Source organism: Brachyhypopomus gauderio, chromosome 19 (assembly GCF_052324685.1).
Source record: "Brachyhypopomus gauderio isolate BG-103 chromosome 19, BGAUD_0.2, whole genome shotgun sequence".
NCBI lineage: Eukaryota > Metazoa > Chordata > Actinopteri > Gymnotiformes > Hypopomidae > Brachyhypopomus > Brachyhypopomus gauderio.
Genome location: NC_135229.1, coordinates 13,479,682 through 13,498,098, shown reverse-complemented (window position 1 = coordinate 13,498,098; position 18,417 = coordinate 13,479,682). Strand labels below are relative to the sequence as shown.

Genomic DNA, 18,417 nt, shown 5'->3' with positions numbered 1-18,417 from the left:
AATGTTTTTAGATGACGTTACAGAGATGCTCAGAACAGGGTGATATCCAAAGTGCCTTGCGTCTTCTTGAGAAATGTGGATTAGTGTGGCAACCATGGCAACCAAACATCTCTTTAGCAATTCTCCTTATTCTCAGTTCTAACAAAACTGCAGGCATGATTTGCGTTCTGCTAATAGAAAACCATTTCCTGCCCAGTAGCAAAAAAGGTAAATTCAGGAAATTTGATGCAGCTCATAACATACATCCCCCATTACTTCTATCAAAACATAATTATCATCCCTTGTTCTTCTGAACAAAAATAATACTAGCTTTCACCAGCTTTCACCACATATTTGGCAAATCTACAGCATATAGATCTATAGCATAACTGAAGATCACACACCATAACACTGTACAATGAGCTCTAAAGTGCATCTAGGTTAAGCCCTGAAATACACACTGTGAAATTTTAAAGATAAAAAAATAAATAATTTAGCCCTCCGCAACTGTAACATGAAGGGAGATTGAGTTCTTAGAGGTAAGTTTAAGGAAATGCACCTTACAGGGGAACTGTACAGTACCCACTGTTCTGACACCGCGGAGGTATTTCCTCTGGCAAACAGCTGTGTCCTTGACCTGGATTCTCTGTGATATTTCTTGCGCTGCACATTGGATGATGCAACCACTGGACATGTGGCTGGACTTTGAGCCCTCTACTGAGGCTCTGTGTGACGGAGCTGACCGTGGTGCTGAACAGAACATAGTTCAGCTGCTTATGCTGAAGATTGAGGGGGTTTTAGACCAGCGTTTCAGAGGCTGTCCAATATCTGAAATATCAGTTTATTTGGAATAAATTAAATCACACTGTTGTGGATGACTGAAGACGAGTGCCTACGTAATAACTGACTTTGGGCCAGAACAACAAACACTGAATATTTAAAAGATCTTCTAAGCAAACCAAACAAATTATTCTTCTTATAACCACCTATCACTGTCGGTTACTGCAATATAATGTTCATTTGTTGAACAGAGTTCAAGTGCTCTTCCAGACATGAAGTGAAATGTTCTCAACAGCCACAATGAAGAGCACGACGAGAAGTACTAAAGCTGACCAGCTGGATTCTCATGAAAAACAAACCAGTTTGTCTTTCATACAGGCTGGTATGTAGCACAAAGCAAACTTCGTCATTTACAAAGGATGTTTACAAAGCTGTTAATTACCTCTGCACCGCAGTCTTCCAGCGGCAAACACGAGAAACGGCGCAGTCGTCTGAATCGCTGCTGGGCGGAGTTTGGAGAAAATTATTGCCTTTCATTTTACCTCTCAACAAGAGGTAAAACACAGTATATTATATTACGTACAATGTATTTAATATATCAATTAATAGCTCCGTTAATGTTCAGGTTTCCGTGGCTAATCGATTCTGTTGCCAATTTTTTCGTTGAAGTCTCTGTTGATTGGTGTCCAGAGCCACTGTGATATTTGCCCCCCGCTGATGTGTGTGTGTGTGTGTGTGTGTGTGTGTGTGTGTGTGTGTGTGTGTGTGTGTGTGTGTACATGAGGAGATGAAAACAAACAACAAACAACAAACATTACAAACAGGATCATAGCCTACAGTGCCTACAGAATACAGTAAGGTCTCTAAAGCAGCTTTAATTAATATCTTTTTCAGTGCTTTTTTTTGGTTGCAGTAAGTTTCCTTTTTCTCATTTATAAACCTGAAAAATCCCCAAACGAAGTTATATTAAAAATGACATCAAAACCCTCTGGCTGTCATTCCAATACCAGCAGTTTCAATGCATTGCCACAACTCTGCTTAAAGAAATGTGCTCCATTATTTCAAAGATCACAGACGGGCTTGTGCATTTTCTTCAAAGTGTTTAAAAAAAAAAATATCACCGCTGACAGTCTCCCCCTTCTCGTCCCCCCCGTTTCTATTACACGGCGACCCTTTCATTTTCTTTTCTGTGCAGTATGCAAGAACAGCCCGGCCCTGCGCACTTCTCTCGTGCTACAGTGTGTGAAACGTTCCTTTCATTGCATTTGCTGTGATTTCATATAGCGCTGCGCGCTGCGATAAACTCCCCCGTGCCCCTGCCAGCACCTACAGGCTCCAGCAATGCATCAGTTTCCCTCGCCTCTCTGGTGTCATCCATCACTCGACAGCAGCAATCAAGGCGTGTCTATGGAAAAACTCCTTCCCGGGCGTAAAACAGCATCGAGCCCAGTGCTGACAATAAACTACATGCAAACCTTAACAATTTAATTGAAAAAAGGAGGGAGAACTGGGGAGATGAGCTCAGAGTCTGTTCACATACCCGCTCTCAGCGTGCGAGTCATCACCGATAGGTCATGCTTGGGTATCCAAATTAAAGAGGTAATTAATAATGTTTGCCACATGTTCAGGGATTCTAACAAAGCAGCAGGCCCGTTTGTACCTGTGGGTAGTCGCCCTGTGTCTGACAAATCCATCACGAAACCCCAGTGACACCAGCTTTAAGGGGCTGTTTGCAATGGGTCAGTGGCTACAGGAAGTGCCGTTTTCAGCTCGGCAGTGTCTGTGCCGCGCGGTGTCCATGTGGACTGATGTTAGATCCTCTTTGATCCGCCTCGCCTTTACCCCTCCACCCACCCCCCCCCCCCCCCCCCCCTTGCCTACTTTATCTCCTGTCAGGCGGTGGAGTAATGCCTCTCCCCTCTCTCCCCAGAGAACGGGAAATACACCGGGGCCTGCAGCAACGCAAGCGTCAGGACGTCCGTACCTCCACATCAAAGCGCAGGTGCTCACCCACGTCCGTCCTTCTGACACAAACCCGCCGTCCCGGGCCGCACTTCCTGCGGTGGAGACATGGCAGGTTACAGTCATGCAGTCGTTGGCTATTTGGTTAATCTCAGTCATCCCCCTCCACTGGGGGAGCGTACCCACAGTGAACAGCTCAGCTGTCATGCAGAAATCTCACTTTATTAAAGCAATGTGCAGGGTGGTTATACAGAACTCTGCACTATCGTAAACACTTTCAACAGTGTTGTGTTCTTAATCCGCACGTACGAAGTCATTTATGTTTATTTTGTGTATGCTCGTGTTTGTTTGGTGCTCGTGCCAAGATGCTTGAGAGATTTTAATCAATAGTCCTTCATGACTTCTGTCATTATCTCTAACTACCCCATAAACCGACAGCCATCTCATAAACTCCACGCCTGTTTATTGACCTTTCAGTCATGTACTTGTACTGAATTTCTCAAACATGCTTTTATATCACTAGTTTGTCTAGACGTCAGTTATGCTCTCTTTAACTCTAATTGGCTCTTAAGATTGTCTGCGGGCTTGTCTGAAAAATCTTTCCACCGTGATGGTTTCTCTGTTTTAATCTTGTTTATGTCAGTTTGCTCTCACGGAGGACGGGCTGGCCTCAGTATTCCTCACGCCATCTGCGTGACATTTTTCATTTCCACTACCACCCGTGTCGTCCTCATTAGGAGTCTCATTAGGGAGCTGGGACCCAGGTTTCTGTAAATCTACACTGTGACAGCGTCTACTGTGGAAAAAGTGCCTAAAATGAATTGAAATACAAAGGGCAAAAAGACAACAGTTGTGACCTGATTATCTCACACACCACACTCCTGCTCCGGGCTCGCGGAACTTGATTAGTTTAACCACTAAGGATCCAGTCCTATTGTAACCTTATTAATATTCACGGACGTAGTTTTGGGGGGGGACGGGGGGGACATGTCCCCCCCACTTTTTCAAAAGCCGGTTTTGGTCCCCCCCAGTTTTTACAGTTAAAACCAAATATTTAAGTAGCGACGAAGTCATGTCCCCCCCACTTTTTAACGGTTAAAAAAACAATATCCAAATAGCGACAAATCTAGCACTAGGATCATGCAGCTCCGAGCCCCCCCCCCCCCCCCCCCCCCCCCCCCGCTCAACAATTTTTGTTCACAGCGCTCAACAATTTTCATTCAACCCCCCCCCCCCCCCCCCCCCCCCCCCCCGCTCAACAGTTCGCCACCCCAGGTTGTGTCCCCCCCACTTATGAAATCAAAACTACGTCCATGTTAATATTAATGAATTATGTAGTATCTGCTTTCAATTATTTAGCGATTACAATGAAATTTAAATAAAAGGTTTTTAGTTACAGAGCAGAATGAGCCTCTGGACCCATCGGCGGGAGTGAAACGGGTTAACTACGTTCACCATCGGAACTGAAAGTAGCCAAGCAAAATAGCTGCACATTAATCACGCGCGTTAGCACGGACGACCTCTGGATCTCCACACGTGCTCGGGTGAACCAACGTGCGCACTGGAGTCGGAGTGAATGACAGCGAGATGCAGTGATATTACTCACTAGATGGACTAGAGCGACTGGCATTTCCCGAAGCTCACGGGGAGTTCAGACGGAATCGGCGGTTCGGGGATTACTGGGTCAGATACACGTGAACACGGCTCACGACATCCACGCGCGTCGTGCGCTGTGCGCTGCGCGTTGCGCGCTGGAACCGCGAGGTGCGCGCACAGCGGACTACATCCGTACGCACACGCACAAAAGGCCCAGTGAGAAAATGACGTGCTTTAGATTAATATTGTTCGGAAAATTAAACAGTCAATGGTTAATCTGTTAACCTGCTTGACTCTTCTCATACGTAGCTTAAATAACAGGACCAGGAAAGGAAGAATTTTGGCTGCAGCTACTGTATCACATACATACTCCATTAGGTCTGTCTGCCTTCAGACGCAGGAGGGAACGAGAATCCATTTTTTCATTATGCCACTTTTCAAAACGGAACATCTCATTTGACTAAAAGCTTTAATTTACTGCGCTTCTCAACCGATTTAGCTCATTCTGCCTGAGGGCATTGCGCTAAAAAGAGTTTTAAAAACCTGACAGGCCTACTAAAGGTTTCTGGGGAATTGATTGCACATTTTATTTCGTTACAAAGTAAAGATAACGTTGGCTAAGTTTGGAATTCAAGGCCAGTCTGTCTTCATTTCACGTCGTGATAAAGCGTCTAGAATTCCCGTCGCTGGAATCAAATGGATTAACACAGATCAGATTATATTCGGAAAATCCGAGTGGTAAAAATTGCTTGTACACCGAACAATCACGACATTATTACTCAGAAAAAGAAATATTTTTACATAGACCTGTGAAAATGTGTTTTGACTCATCACGCCGAAATTTATACTGTTCAGCAAAAGCAGAATACCTGATCCATTTTTTTGACCCGAAGCCACTGACATTTCTGTCCTCGACATAATTACTGTCAATTACATTGGCACCGTCGCTGGCACGTATCACAGTGGAGACTCAGACTGCTTGTCGTATCTCCTCTTCAGTGTAGGTCATGCTAATTTGAAACGGGCAGGCGAGGCAATCAGCTTGAAACCCTGTCATATATAGATGCTTCATTCGTTACGTGCAAGTATAAACGACGCCAGTAAATTCATTACACTGGAAAACCTGTCTGTTTCGAAACGCATCACATGGTAAACTCCAACGAGATCTTTAAACTGGTTGGTCAGTGTATACAAGTTGCCAAAAGGTTGTGTGTGACATCTTGTTAAACAGTAAAGAAATAAATAAAATGAAGGAAATAAATGGTATTGCATTTGATCCAGTGAACCTGAACGGCACTATTTCCTTCCAATTTAAACATGAGCGTTTAGACCTGCTCTCTCTCACCTGACAGCCCTACCGGTGTAGGAGCTAAAATGGCGTCCATACTCATCTTCTGCGTTGGCTAAAGTCTGTTCGCTCTCGAACGTTTGAAGGCCAGAGCTAATGGTCTGACTCTGCCACATGACCCCTCGTGCTCTCCGCTCCACCAGGCCCAGGGGAGGTGGGGAGGAACGTCTTTGTCCTTCCTGGGGAGGATGTGGTGAAGATCTTACGGGGCAAGAGGCCACAATGGGAAATGGGGGCCACAGAGCTGGATCCTGGCGTAAGGGTTCTAGACTGCTGATCACTGCTCCAGTGGGGAGGCCCCCGGTGGACACACGGAAGGGCCCGAGAGACTTCACATCTACAGTGAGTGGGGATATTGTGCCATCTGTGCAAGACAGGCCCCAAACAAGCACCTATACATGACAGAGAGGTGGAGAGAGAGAGAGAGAGAGAGAGAGAGAGAGAAAACAGCACATCCACAACAAGAAAATTGACCACGACACACACAGCCCAGACGTCATCAGCTTGGCGGCTGCGTTTGTGGGAGTGTGTATTGTGGAGTTCCCCTGGCTGTAAAGAGGGAGTCACTACAGACACACACACACACACACACACACACACACAATCTGCTACGTCTGCTGCGTCTTCCAGGAGACAAACACAACTTTCTCCCTCATCACCCAGCACTTCTATCCTCTCACTGTCGTTCTCATAAGCCGCCAGTGCAGCAGAAGAGAGAGACCAGAGGAACCTGCAGATGCCTTCACACGTACGGAAGAGGGAACGCAGGGGAGTCTGGGAAACACAGCACACGAGCACCTGCTTAACTCATTGTTAATTCAGCACCGCTGCTGGGCTTAGCTGGGTAGAATATTCCTGGCTGGGTAGAACATCCGTCACACGCTACATTTGCGCTTTTATCCGGCTCGGGTAGTTAGAGTCATCCAGAACTTTGTTCTGCCAGTGGATACAGCACAGAGGTAGGTGCCTCATTTGAGAGCTCTAGTGTTAGGTCTTTTTAAGCAAAGCAAATGAAGAAAAAAAAAAACCTTCCTGCCTAAAATTAAAAGCCGATCCAGAATCTATTCAAAACATAGTCCAAATATTCCAGCCACAGCTCCTCTATAATGTTTATGTACCTGCATAAAACATCAGCTTCTGTTCATTTACCGCTGTTTACAGGAGACAGGACATCAGGGGAGGGACAGAATTCTTCCGCCCCGCTGTATGTAATGGATCATGTGTCTTGCGTGGGTTGCGATCGAACTCTGCGACTGCAGTCACATATGAAAACAGCAGGTACTAGCAGTGTGATCATGTGAACCCACCATCCACATACGAGGGTGAGAGAGAGAGGGAGAGAGTGAGGGAGAGAGAGAGAGAGAGAGAGAAAGCTGAGGTTCGGTTGGTCTGCTGTACTTCCTATATCTACAGTTATTATATTAGAAGTCGGGTCTTCAGTAATGGTATCACAGCAGTACATGTGTTTCCTTTACTGTACAGGCATAATTGCGTGAGACAGCTACAGCTGAGAATATCTTTGAACAGACGGCTGCAGAGCGGTAGACATTAATAAAATGACTAAGACAAAAATGATTTACCTTGCAGTTTTTACTTTTTTTTAACTGTTATTTTGACTAATTCACTACGTATGATTAATGAAGAGTAAATATTTGTGAATCATTAGATGTATTAAGGAAGCTTATATGAAGGCAGTATAATTACATTTGTTGAGATTTCTGATACTCGCTGATAACATAATTACGCCTTGCTTCATTAAACCCACTCTACACAGGCATAATCTGAGATTTGCGAAGGTTCCTGAACTGAATGTGACTGAACAAACATGCCTTGTTGGTTTTGAAACCCATAACCAACTAACTCGGACCCAAAGGAACATTCATTGGTTCCCTAAACTCCCTCTAAAATGATGGTTAAAGATACTCAGTCATTATCAGTTCGCAAAGAACAATCTGTTGTTGTAATGATGTGATTGGTCAGCCTGTCAGATAGGCCCCGCCTCCTGGTGGTGTGTGAAGCCAACCAGCGTCACCTTTTCAGCTGCTGCGTGTCTGATGTCACAGGACAGCTGAAGACACCGTGGAGAGCCTCACCATGAGTCGTGTGGAGGAAGTTCTCCGAGCGACCGAGACAGATGCAGCCAGGCAGAGGTTCTCACGACAGCGGCGAGGACATGAACGAGGACGCTGGATTAACGTCTCCACGTGGAGCTGTGACCCCCCCCCCCCACCACCACCAGGCATCATCTACAGTAGGTGCAGGTGGTGTCAGATCTATGAACTGGCCTTGAGCAATGCCTGGAGGCACAGGATAGGGGTGCACACACACACACACACACACACACACACACACACACGCGTACCCACACACATTTGATGCTGCATACCTCTGGCAGCCTGATGAATGACTGTTGCCCTGGACAGACTAGAACTTCCTCATCTGAGTGTTTCAGAAGCTGCTGGCAGCGGAGAGCAGCACATCTAATCCACGATAGATCCAAGACACAAATTGGTTTATTTTCCTCACGTGACTTGATATTTCCAGGCATTTTCTTTCCATTATCACCTTCCCCTCATCTTTGCCCGCCTTAATAAGAAGGAGCTTCCAACATCCCATTATCGCCTGAGCAATCTGGCTAACTACACTTTAACCATCTTCCTCTATTATCACTTGCAAGACTTTAATGGAGGGGGGGGGGGCAGGAATCAGAGGGAGGGGAGGAGGAGAAAGAACAGCCTGCCACACATTCACTCCCACACGTCTCCTTACAGCTCAGGGTCGCCATTGTCGCACTACACCGAACGGGCCTTGGCGATCCGGCACCTTCTCCTGTCTCGGTCACCCGGACCTGGACGCACGTGCTCAGCTGTCCGGCGTGACACTCGGAGTACGTCCCACGCGCCGCGGGGACACCGTAGTTACCGCGGGGACACCGTAGTTACCGCGGGGACACCGTAGTTCCTGCCGAGCTCACGGATGGCGTCGGACGGCGTCCCAGGAGAACTCTGGTGAGTCTTGGATGGGAGACTACATGTTTGGATGGGACACTACATGTTTGATGCTGACCAATCAGGAACACATTTGCGTGAGGTCATAGGTCATCAGGAAGAGAGTAAAGAAATTTACCAATTATGAATTTCACACAAGACATTGTAGGAGTTGTAAATCTAGGCAGAGAAATACAAAACAAATGGAGCACGTGAGACTGTTCTTGGGGGTGTTGTGGGCACTCTAATTAGACACAATGCTGCTCTGTGATTGTTACTCAAGATGTCTCATTACCAACGCTCATATTTGGACTCAGAGCAAGACATTTACCAGCTATTCCCGGATTGAATTTGTGCAGTCTGATCCCAGAATAAGGCTTTGGTAGTTGAGGCCAAATAATTCCAACTGAATAATGAGTGTGGCTGACTTGCTAGCGGAGATGGCTTAACAGTCATAGCAAAATTAGTCAAGCTCAGTCATCTCATTCATACCATGCGTGTTTTTGTGAATACCAACATGATCTGCTAGAACAGAAAATACTCACGGCTGGCCCAAGAATGACTATGATATCTACAGTATCATGATAGCCACTGCAGACAGAGTTTTCAGGTCAAAACCTTGGACGACCTTGGTTAGAACTAGTTCAGTAAAATTTTATGTGATATACAGTTGGTGTCCACCACTGGCCCGAGTATCGCTGAGGCTGACCGGGCCGTGTTCCTCCCCCCTCCTTCCACGGAGAACTCTTCACTTTATTGATGGGCACATGCTTCCAGCTGGCATATCTAACCCAGTTTAAGAGTCCTTGTGCTCTGGTGCTGCTGTATAAGACGACTGTGTTCACCAAGAGCACATCGAATTTAGGACGTCTGCCTCGTGTATCATTAATCTCACCGAACTACTAAAACTTTAAGAGCTGCTAAAATCTAAAGGAACACTTCCATTCAAACAAACTAAAGTTACAAATGACAGAAGAAAGCAAACAAGAAGCAGCATTTGGCACACAAGTTCGTGTTAAATGAGACTGTGCAAGCAGGGTAGTCAGTGCACCTTACACATCCTTTATGTAACACTGGCAATAATCCATTGGTCAGATTAGAGGCCTCTCAGTTTGACTGTGCAGTTATCTGTGTGTTACTTTGAATGAAGGTTTGCAGGAAGCATGTGTGAATACACGACATCCAGCTGCATTAAAATATCTGTTCTGCATGTATGCGTCTATGTTTCCTTTTTACAGTTATGAATGATTAATAAACAAAACGGTATTCACACTTAATGTAAATTCTATGCACCTTTGCCTGTTGAATAAATATTCAACTAGATTCAATTAAAATGTATTTGTATAAACTCCTGGGATGCCTGCGAGGAAGAAACCTTGAGAGGAACCCAAGCTCAGAAGGGGGTTCCTCATCCTCCTCTGGTTGATACCAGATGGCAATCGAACAACACAAAATAAACAATCATTAGGCAGAGATATTCAAATTAATCAGATAGCACATTCGCACTGGTATGGTACGGGTGCTGCAGCCAAAATCCCAAATGGTTCTACGCTTCTCCAATGCAAAATCACAGATTCTCAGCCAGATAAATCGGTGCCATTCTGGCCCAGTGATCTCGCTGGCCTGGAACCAATGGCTGTGATGAAAGGGTCCAAAGGGCCCGGACCCATCATCCCCTCGTAAAGTTGTTTATCCACCTCACCACCATTTATGACTAAAAGCGGAAACCTGCAGTGAACACAGCAGTACAGAATCTACAGTGGCGGAAGAAATAAACTCACTGCTTGCGATATGTCCATGCAGCTTAAACGAACTCTTCTGACTTCTGCCCACATGCACATACGTAATCATTGGGGTCTCAAACCGGTGGAAACGCAAGTCAGAGCTTAATAGTTTCACTAGTTTGCAGGAACCAGCATCAACTCCGTTATGCGCACCAGTGCCAAAAAATAGATCCACAGTGGTCACACTGGTCCATCTAGGAGACATACAGGAACTCTTCTAGTTATCTCTGTTTGGAAATGCAGCAGACAAACATATCGGGTTAGCGGAGCGAAGCAGAGATCGCGGCAACCTCTGCTGCGGCCGAGAGAGAGAGAGAGAGAGAGAGAGAGAGAGAGAGAGAGAGAGAGAGAGATGACAGAAGGCAGCGCAGGCGTGAGGGCTCCCTGAGACATCAACGTCCCTCTGCTCAGCTGTCAACCAAACCATGTGAGAGCGACATCTCCAACATATCATTTACCATTAATCTCAGTGTCCACGAGGCCCAAGATCGATGCTGTTCGTCTACACAGCAAACGTACTTCTCAAAAGCTTGGCTAAATGAGCGCGTTCTCAATCTACGCTTTAAAAGTGAGATGGTGTCTGAATGTTTGATTATATTCCAAAGTGTTGTATGAAACTGCTTTTCTCCCTGCTGTAACATGATTGTAGGTACTAACAGATAACCAGGACCTTGTGATCAAAGTAGATGTGATAAAAACAGGATCTTATTTAACTTGGGTACTTAAGGAAAAAGGCTGTTCAGAAATTTATATTTCAGTTACAAAATTTCACAGGCGGCCGGTGTAATGTAATAATATCAGTCTAATGTGGTGAAACGTTCTGGTTCCTTTAAGGAGTCTAGCCACGGCATTCTGGACTACATGAAGCTTATTTTTACTCTGGCTGGAACATCTCAGTATCGTGAAGTGGTAAAAGGATGTGCATTGCATGTGCTCCTGCAATACAGGACAGCTCAGGATATGTTCTGACACCAAGATGTTTTACAGTGCAGTGTATTCAGTGCAGTAGAAAGGCTATCAAGATTTAACATTTATTATTCATTAGTTTCCATCAACTTTAGGGCCAAGAAGAAGGACTTGTGTTTTGTCTGGGTTTAGTAGGAAAGTCTGACTGTATCTTTTACATAGTATGCAATCTTATTAAGTTGAAGTATACAGTTAGGATTAGCTGGTATACACAACTATGTTTAGGGTGGAAAATATAGGGAAAAAACAGAGGCCCTAGTGGAGAACCCTGAAGAACACCTTGTTTTACCATTACTTAAATTCTTCACTGTTAACATTTACAAACTGATATTGTTCAGATAGATAAGATAGGGCTTATCTTGTGACCCCAACAAGTTTTCTAGCCCATTTAGTATGATAGGAGCATATTTAATGTCAAATGCTGAATTCACATAAAGCAGAAGAAGCAAAGATATGTAACCTTGATCAGATGATAGTAAAATATCATTTATCTTCACTAATGCTGACTGTGACATGGCCCAGGTCCTGATTTATGAGTTTGATGTCAGTGCAATCTTAGTTTTTACACCACAGTTTCCTTCAAAATCTTTCATATAAACAGAAGATTCAAAATAGATCTTTAATCGAAGAGCTCAGAGGGTTTTAAATGAGGTTTTTTTTGGTGTACTGAAAGATTTTGGTATACTGAAAAACATGATCAAGTATGTTCCAATTATCTACATCAGTTGTAAGGTAGCAGATTAATCAGGGTTACATGGGCGATTTCAAAAATTCGTCTAACAGTTTACATTTTATTACTGAAAACATTCTTCTTTCAGACTACTGGAAAGAAATAATAAAATACAACAGTGAAGATGGAAGAAAACACAATGCTTTCATCATCATGATGATGCTTTTTCTGAGTGGGGTCTTCCACCTGTTGAGTTAAACAGCAGACCATCACTACTGAGCATCTCTGCTTCATCAGAGCACACTTACCTCTAAAACCACGCCCCCTGTTTCTGAGAGCTAATTGGTTTACGTACAGGGTTCATTGTTTCATTTGACTATGAACCAATAGAAAGACGAGCCCTGCAGTATGCCACAACCCACATCTGTGAAAGGACACACTGGTCCCTAAAAGTAATTACCCCTGAATCTACACAGAAAGACCATGTGACTTCTACAGGGCAATAATGAAATGGGCAATTATGTAGTTCATTATTTTTAATGCTGGCTGCCATGTTGAACAGGGGCGTGGAGAATCTTCCAGCAGGAGCTTCTGTGCCATAAAAGTAGTCATCAAAGGCAGCTTGGGAAATTACTGCACACCAGCTATACCCGTGTTGTATGACTCATCACGGTTTGATTCCCTGAGCAATTTATGCAGACGGGATGAAATACGTTTGACATTGTGGGACTCGTCCAAGGTCTATTTCTGTGGTAACTAGCACATCTGAGACAGAGTCGAACAAAAGGAGGATAAAGGCGGTATGAAAGAAAAATGCACTCTGCTTAGCCATCTTGGTAGGGGTAAAGGGGTGAGTAGCTCTGTCTCTCTCTCTCTCTCTCTCTCTCTATCTCTGTCTCTCTCGCTCATACAAACACACACACACACACACACACACACTCTCTCTCTCTCTCTGGTGGTTCAAACCGATTGGCTGTTTTGTTATTCACAGCTCCCTTGGCTGGTTTGACTTGAGCAAATCTTAATGTCTGTATGCTTTTTTACATATAGGATTTCTCTCTGTCTCCGAGACCATGCCTCATGATGCCATGGCGGACGATTAAAGGATTACTTGAGAGAGAAGCATGCTAATACGTTTTTTTTTTTCAGCCATTGAGTTGATGTGTTGGTACAGGCTGCCACACACCTCTCATTACTGCCGGTGCCCCATTATATTCTACTGCAGAAACGCAGATTCTTTTCCAGCCTTCGGTTTTGCAGAATAATCCCTGCAAGGCTGAACAGGAAAGGACTGAGGTAATAACACTGGATGTTTGAGTTAACAATCGTGATGCCTGCATGCAGTCATTAGACAGGCAGAAACTACTACACATTGCTACTAATGATCAGTAAGAAATCAAAGAAAAAAAAAATAGATTTAATAATAGCGAATGTGGCAAAGCTCAAATCAGGCGTTTACAGTATGTCAAACTATTAATGCAACGGTTCTATTTTGCACTGTGCTTCTGTGCTTTTAAAATCATGTTTAATAAGAGGCAAGAAAACTGTGTCAAAGACCAGCAACGCAAAACCCTACAGAGCATCTAATACCAGCTCACAGAGCACACATCAGGAGCAAACATCTGAACTTTGTTTAATTCATTAACAGAGTCCACCGCAGGCAATTATTGAGGTGCTTAAAGAAGTATTCAGGTGCTAGTCTGACCTACCAGTCTGTCCTTTCCACAGACCTGAGATCTCTCTATAACCTGTTCCTGAGTGCTTTCAAGTGTTCCGTGTTCACAAATGCAGGGTTGTTTGGGCTCATTTTGTGAACGTCAGCACCTGGGCACATGTCAAGCTGCTGATGTTGCTTTAATTATTTGTTTGTTTGGGAAAATGACACAGTTAGCAATGGAGAAAGTGAGCCCACATCTACAGGGCTCGTCTTCCGAAAAGTAAAGAGAAGCATAAAGCCGGCAGATCCAAGAGAATACCTTTGTTGAAGTGAGAACAGCGCCATGCTGGCCCAACACACTGGAACGTGGCCCAAACAGACTCCACTTTGTTCCGTATCAAGATCACAGTATAAAACAGAGTCAGCAAACAGAGAACAAGCAGTCACGTTTCACTATCATCGCATGAAAGGATAATTTACTGTGAAAGAAGACGAGAGAACCCGGTCTACAAAGTGCCAGATTTAGCCACCAAACGGGCATTTATCCTCAGCGTACTGTAATTCATGAATGAGCGCGTACTTGTTAGAAGCATTTGGGAGAAGCTTTAGTGACCAATTTAAATCTCACGCTGATAGCTGCCGTCGTGCTGTTGTCGATGGCTAATTGCGCTGCGCCTCCTTCTAAATGAAGTCAGAAACAGGAATAGAATGTGGCATTTAATTACGGGATGCTTCAAAATGGCACTGGGTTCCCAGGAATAAGGCTCCCTGATGACTGGGTGTGATTGTTGAATAGGTCTGAATGGCTCTGCTTTGTCTCGGTTCTGCTGGGAGTCAAGCTCACTCTGACAGTCTGATCCGTGAGAATTCGCTCTTGAACATGACAACCGAGAGTACACAACCAACATGAAGGGGAGTATCTCTCTCTCTCTCACACACACACACACACACACACACACACACACACACACACACACACACACACACACACACACACACACACACACACACACACACACACACACACACACACACGCTTGCACACACAATATGTTAGCAATTGATTTGCCAGTCATATGTGTAAGTGGCCTATTTAATCGATGATGAGTCATTATATTTAGGCAAGTAAATGAGAATATATTAACGCCATTCACATCAACACATTGACCTCACTATAATGTGCCATTTTGGACTTAAACTGTGAGATGACGTGGAGTTAAAACTGCCGTTGTCTTCAGCCTCATGCGGTGTGAATAATTGTAAATCCATAATACTTTTAGAAGCTCTTTTTTCCATAGCTGGATGCACAATAATGATGATTTGAAATGTCAGTGTGACGATTTGGCCGTGTGATGTGCTGCACGTGATTCCCAGCAGGCCGTGCGTGCACATACAGCCCATCTCGGGAAAGACACTAATCATCAGAATAGATCATCACCATCAGAACCAGCCATCGCTGTTAACAAAATGGCTCTCCCTTCCCCGTAAACAAAAACATCCAATTCTCCATCACGGCCATTAAGCTGGAGAGCGGAGAGGAATCCACACTCTGGATCAAATCCACTGTGGGTAGATTTGATTTGCTGAACCGTTGAATGAACAGCAGTCTTCTTCCAGCTGTGAGAAACACAGAGTAAAATTGAGGTGTATTCCCCTCCAGTATCCAGACTGGGGCAGGAGAGGGGTGGAGGTGGGTGGGGGTGGAGAGGGTGGAGTTCACACTGTGCATGTCCATCCATGTTGTGAGCAGAGGAGCCCAGAGAAACACCTACATCCATCCACACTAGCAAAAACACAAAAGAGTACAAGCCAGATGTTCTACAACTAACCCAAGATGGAACGAGGAACATTATAATGAATGTATGCCATTGTGTCCACCGCATAGTTAAGCTATTAACGGCCATACCAGATAGAAGCTATCGAAAGGTTTCTAGACTTACAGCTGTGATTAGCCTGATATACGCCAACAGTCATTTCATTTAGAAACGTACCTTACAGGTGCTTTTCACAAGTGCTCAGTTACACACTGTAGTCTAAAAAAAAAAGAAAACTGTCAGCCAACCTCTACCACTGTTCAGGTTCTGATCACAGAATTGACACAGGATTAACGGGGCGTGGACACAGATTCATCAGGTGCTGCAGTGTTGCTGGGGTGTCAATGTCACTTCTGCATCGAGAGCGACTCACGGCCCAAAAATAGCCAGCCAACAGCAGGGCTGTGCTCAGAAACACTACATCCACTGGGCTGGATTCATTCGTTTTTTTTTTTTTCTTTTTCAAAAAACCTTTTGAAATGTTTTTCATGTAGGCCTGTTACAATATAAAAAATGCTGTGTGTGTTTAATAAAAACTAACATTTTCTGCAACTGTTCTAAATTGATTTGAATGCACCGGAAAGCTGAGACGCATCACTACCCACTATATACGAATGACTACGGAGCGGAGAAATAGTCCCAGGCAAGGTGTAAGATTACATGCGTGCTTTATCAGGTTTTTACCAGATAGTAATAAAATGGCTAACAGAACCGCTGTTCGATCCCAGTCAATGTGCCGTGAATGCTTATTGGAGGTAATTTTTTTTTTGCTTTATCTTATGACATATTTCAAAAACAAACAAGAAAACCATCAAAACATCTCAACAGAGAAATTAATAAAAATCCATCAGATGTGTCAAAGATGTTTCTTGTCTGGAGGGCGCGCGGGGGGGTATTATTTAAATCACATGTGCTTCTGTTAAAATTTTGTCACCACGCCACCATGTGGAAGCCCCCAGTGTCCACCACCCCCGTCCAGTTCTGCTCATCCTCCTCTTCATCTTCTTTTTGCCTTTCCCTACGTCTTCAGAATCACAAACAGCACCACTGACAGAACCAGACCCAGTCAGTAGTCGCACGAGTCACACACACAAATAAAGAAAACACATACATGAAGCTGGAGCTACGAAAAGCCCTGGGTCCGTATCACGAATCCGTATCAAGAATCCAAATCACAAGCCACATGGAGCTACTTAACTCCTGCATGCAAATGCAACATCGTATTGCCAGTACGCAGATGTTTGTGTTTCTGGAGGCTACAACTAACCTTTGACAGCCACACTAGCCCAATACACAATTAACAAAGCATTGGGACCAATCATGCTACCTTTGGCAATAGTGATAAACAGACATTAGGTGTGTAGACTATTATATGAGTGAGCTCGTGATAATTGATGTCTATTGGGTTCCATGGTCCGGTGGTAGGGAACTGGTCTTGTGACCGGAGGGTCGTGGGTTCGATTCCCAGACCTGAGGCCATTTCTGAGGTGCCCTTGAGCAAGGCACCTAACCCCAACTGCTCCCCCGGGCGCCAGGCTAGGGCTGCCCACCGCTCTGGGCACGTGTGCACCACAGCCCCCTAGTAATCACTAGTGTGTGTTCTAATTGCACAGATGGGTAAATATGGCGGACAAATCTCGATTGCGGTGAATAATCACAATTGACAAATAAGGCATATTTCACATTTCAGGAACTGTTCATTGTCAGCATGTTTGGTCCAGTTGGGTTGTAACTGAGCGGGTCTTGTGCTCTGCTAACATCTGCCTATAAATAAACGGAACTGAGCAGGACTCCACTCGCTCTTACGACTCGTATTTTGGGTGGACTTCTGCACCAAGGACATCGTTTCTCTCCGTAATGAGGAATTATCAGTGCTGCCACGCCAGGCAATTAGCCAGCCAAAGCACAGGGAGACTTGATCAGCGCACTGGTGAAACTGTGTGAGGTGAAAATTAAGAGCAAAGGTGCAATTATTATCATAATAATTACATTTGCTAATTACACGTCAAACTCTTGAATACCAATTAAGATTAGATAGTCTACGCTTGAGGTGGGGGTGCGTTCTTGCTTCCTGCGTCACGGAGGAGGGTGCGGGCCGCGTTAGAAACACCGTCCTGGGTTCTCCGTACACAGAAGGCGCCAGCTGCATTGCGTGATTTAAGGCGGCCGGACCGCACAGCCCGAAACAATCACAGGCTGATGAATTATTCAGGAAAGGGAGCCTTTTTTCTTATCAAACTATGGTAATATGTAGAGCTATGACTCTCATACTCATCTTAGATGGCCAATTATATTACACACACACACACACACACACACACACACACACACACACACACACACACACACACATATATATATATTGAAATGCAAACAAAAACAAACAGATAAACAAGCAAAGGGATAGTGACTGTCAGTCTACTGTGGATGTGGCACAGTGTTATTTGCTCACAGCTGCATCTCTACCCAAACAGCATTCAGCAGCTCACACAGTTTCTGAAGCCTGTGTCTTCCCAAAACAAAAGACTCGAGAAGCGTTTATGCCACTTTCTCCGTCTCTTTCACACACGAGTGGATGCGTTGCCCGTCTGTATGGATTCAACTTCACTATCTCCCGGAGAGGGTTGGGCAGAGCAGGCGACCCGACGTGAATCCGACCCGTACTGGAAACGCAGCACGCATCCAGACCGTCGTCTTCCCGCACAACGCGCTACACGCTAGCTCACTTCAACACAGAGGATCTGCACTTATGATCGTTTGCAGTACCGCAGCAGACATTAAAGCCGGTTTCGGCCTTCTTCGTCATACTGGTGCTGCAAGACTCCGAGGGAATTGATCAGAACCAGACTGCAAACACAGACTTTTCACAGTTGA

The 18,417-nt window shown here is 44.8% G+C and overlaps 1 long non-coding RNA gene across 1 annotated transcript; it reads right to left on the bottom strand.

Moving 5' to 3' along the window:
• Positions 1-1,201: 1,201 nt before the first annotated feature.
• LOC143482846 (uncharacterized) lies at positions 1,202-4,422 on the bottom strand. The gene is made up of 3 exons (XR_013122304.1): positions 4,328-4,422; positions 2,744-2,816; positions 1,202-1,258 (listed from the first exon to the last, which is right to left on the bottom strand). It is a non-coding gene; the product is annotated as an uncharacterized LOC143482846 (long non-coding RNA).
• Positions 4,423-18,417: the final 13,995 nt, after the last annotated feature.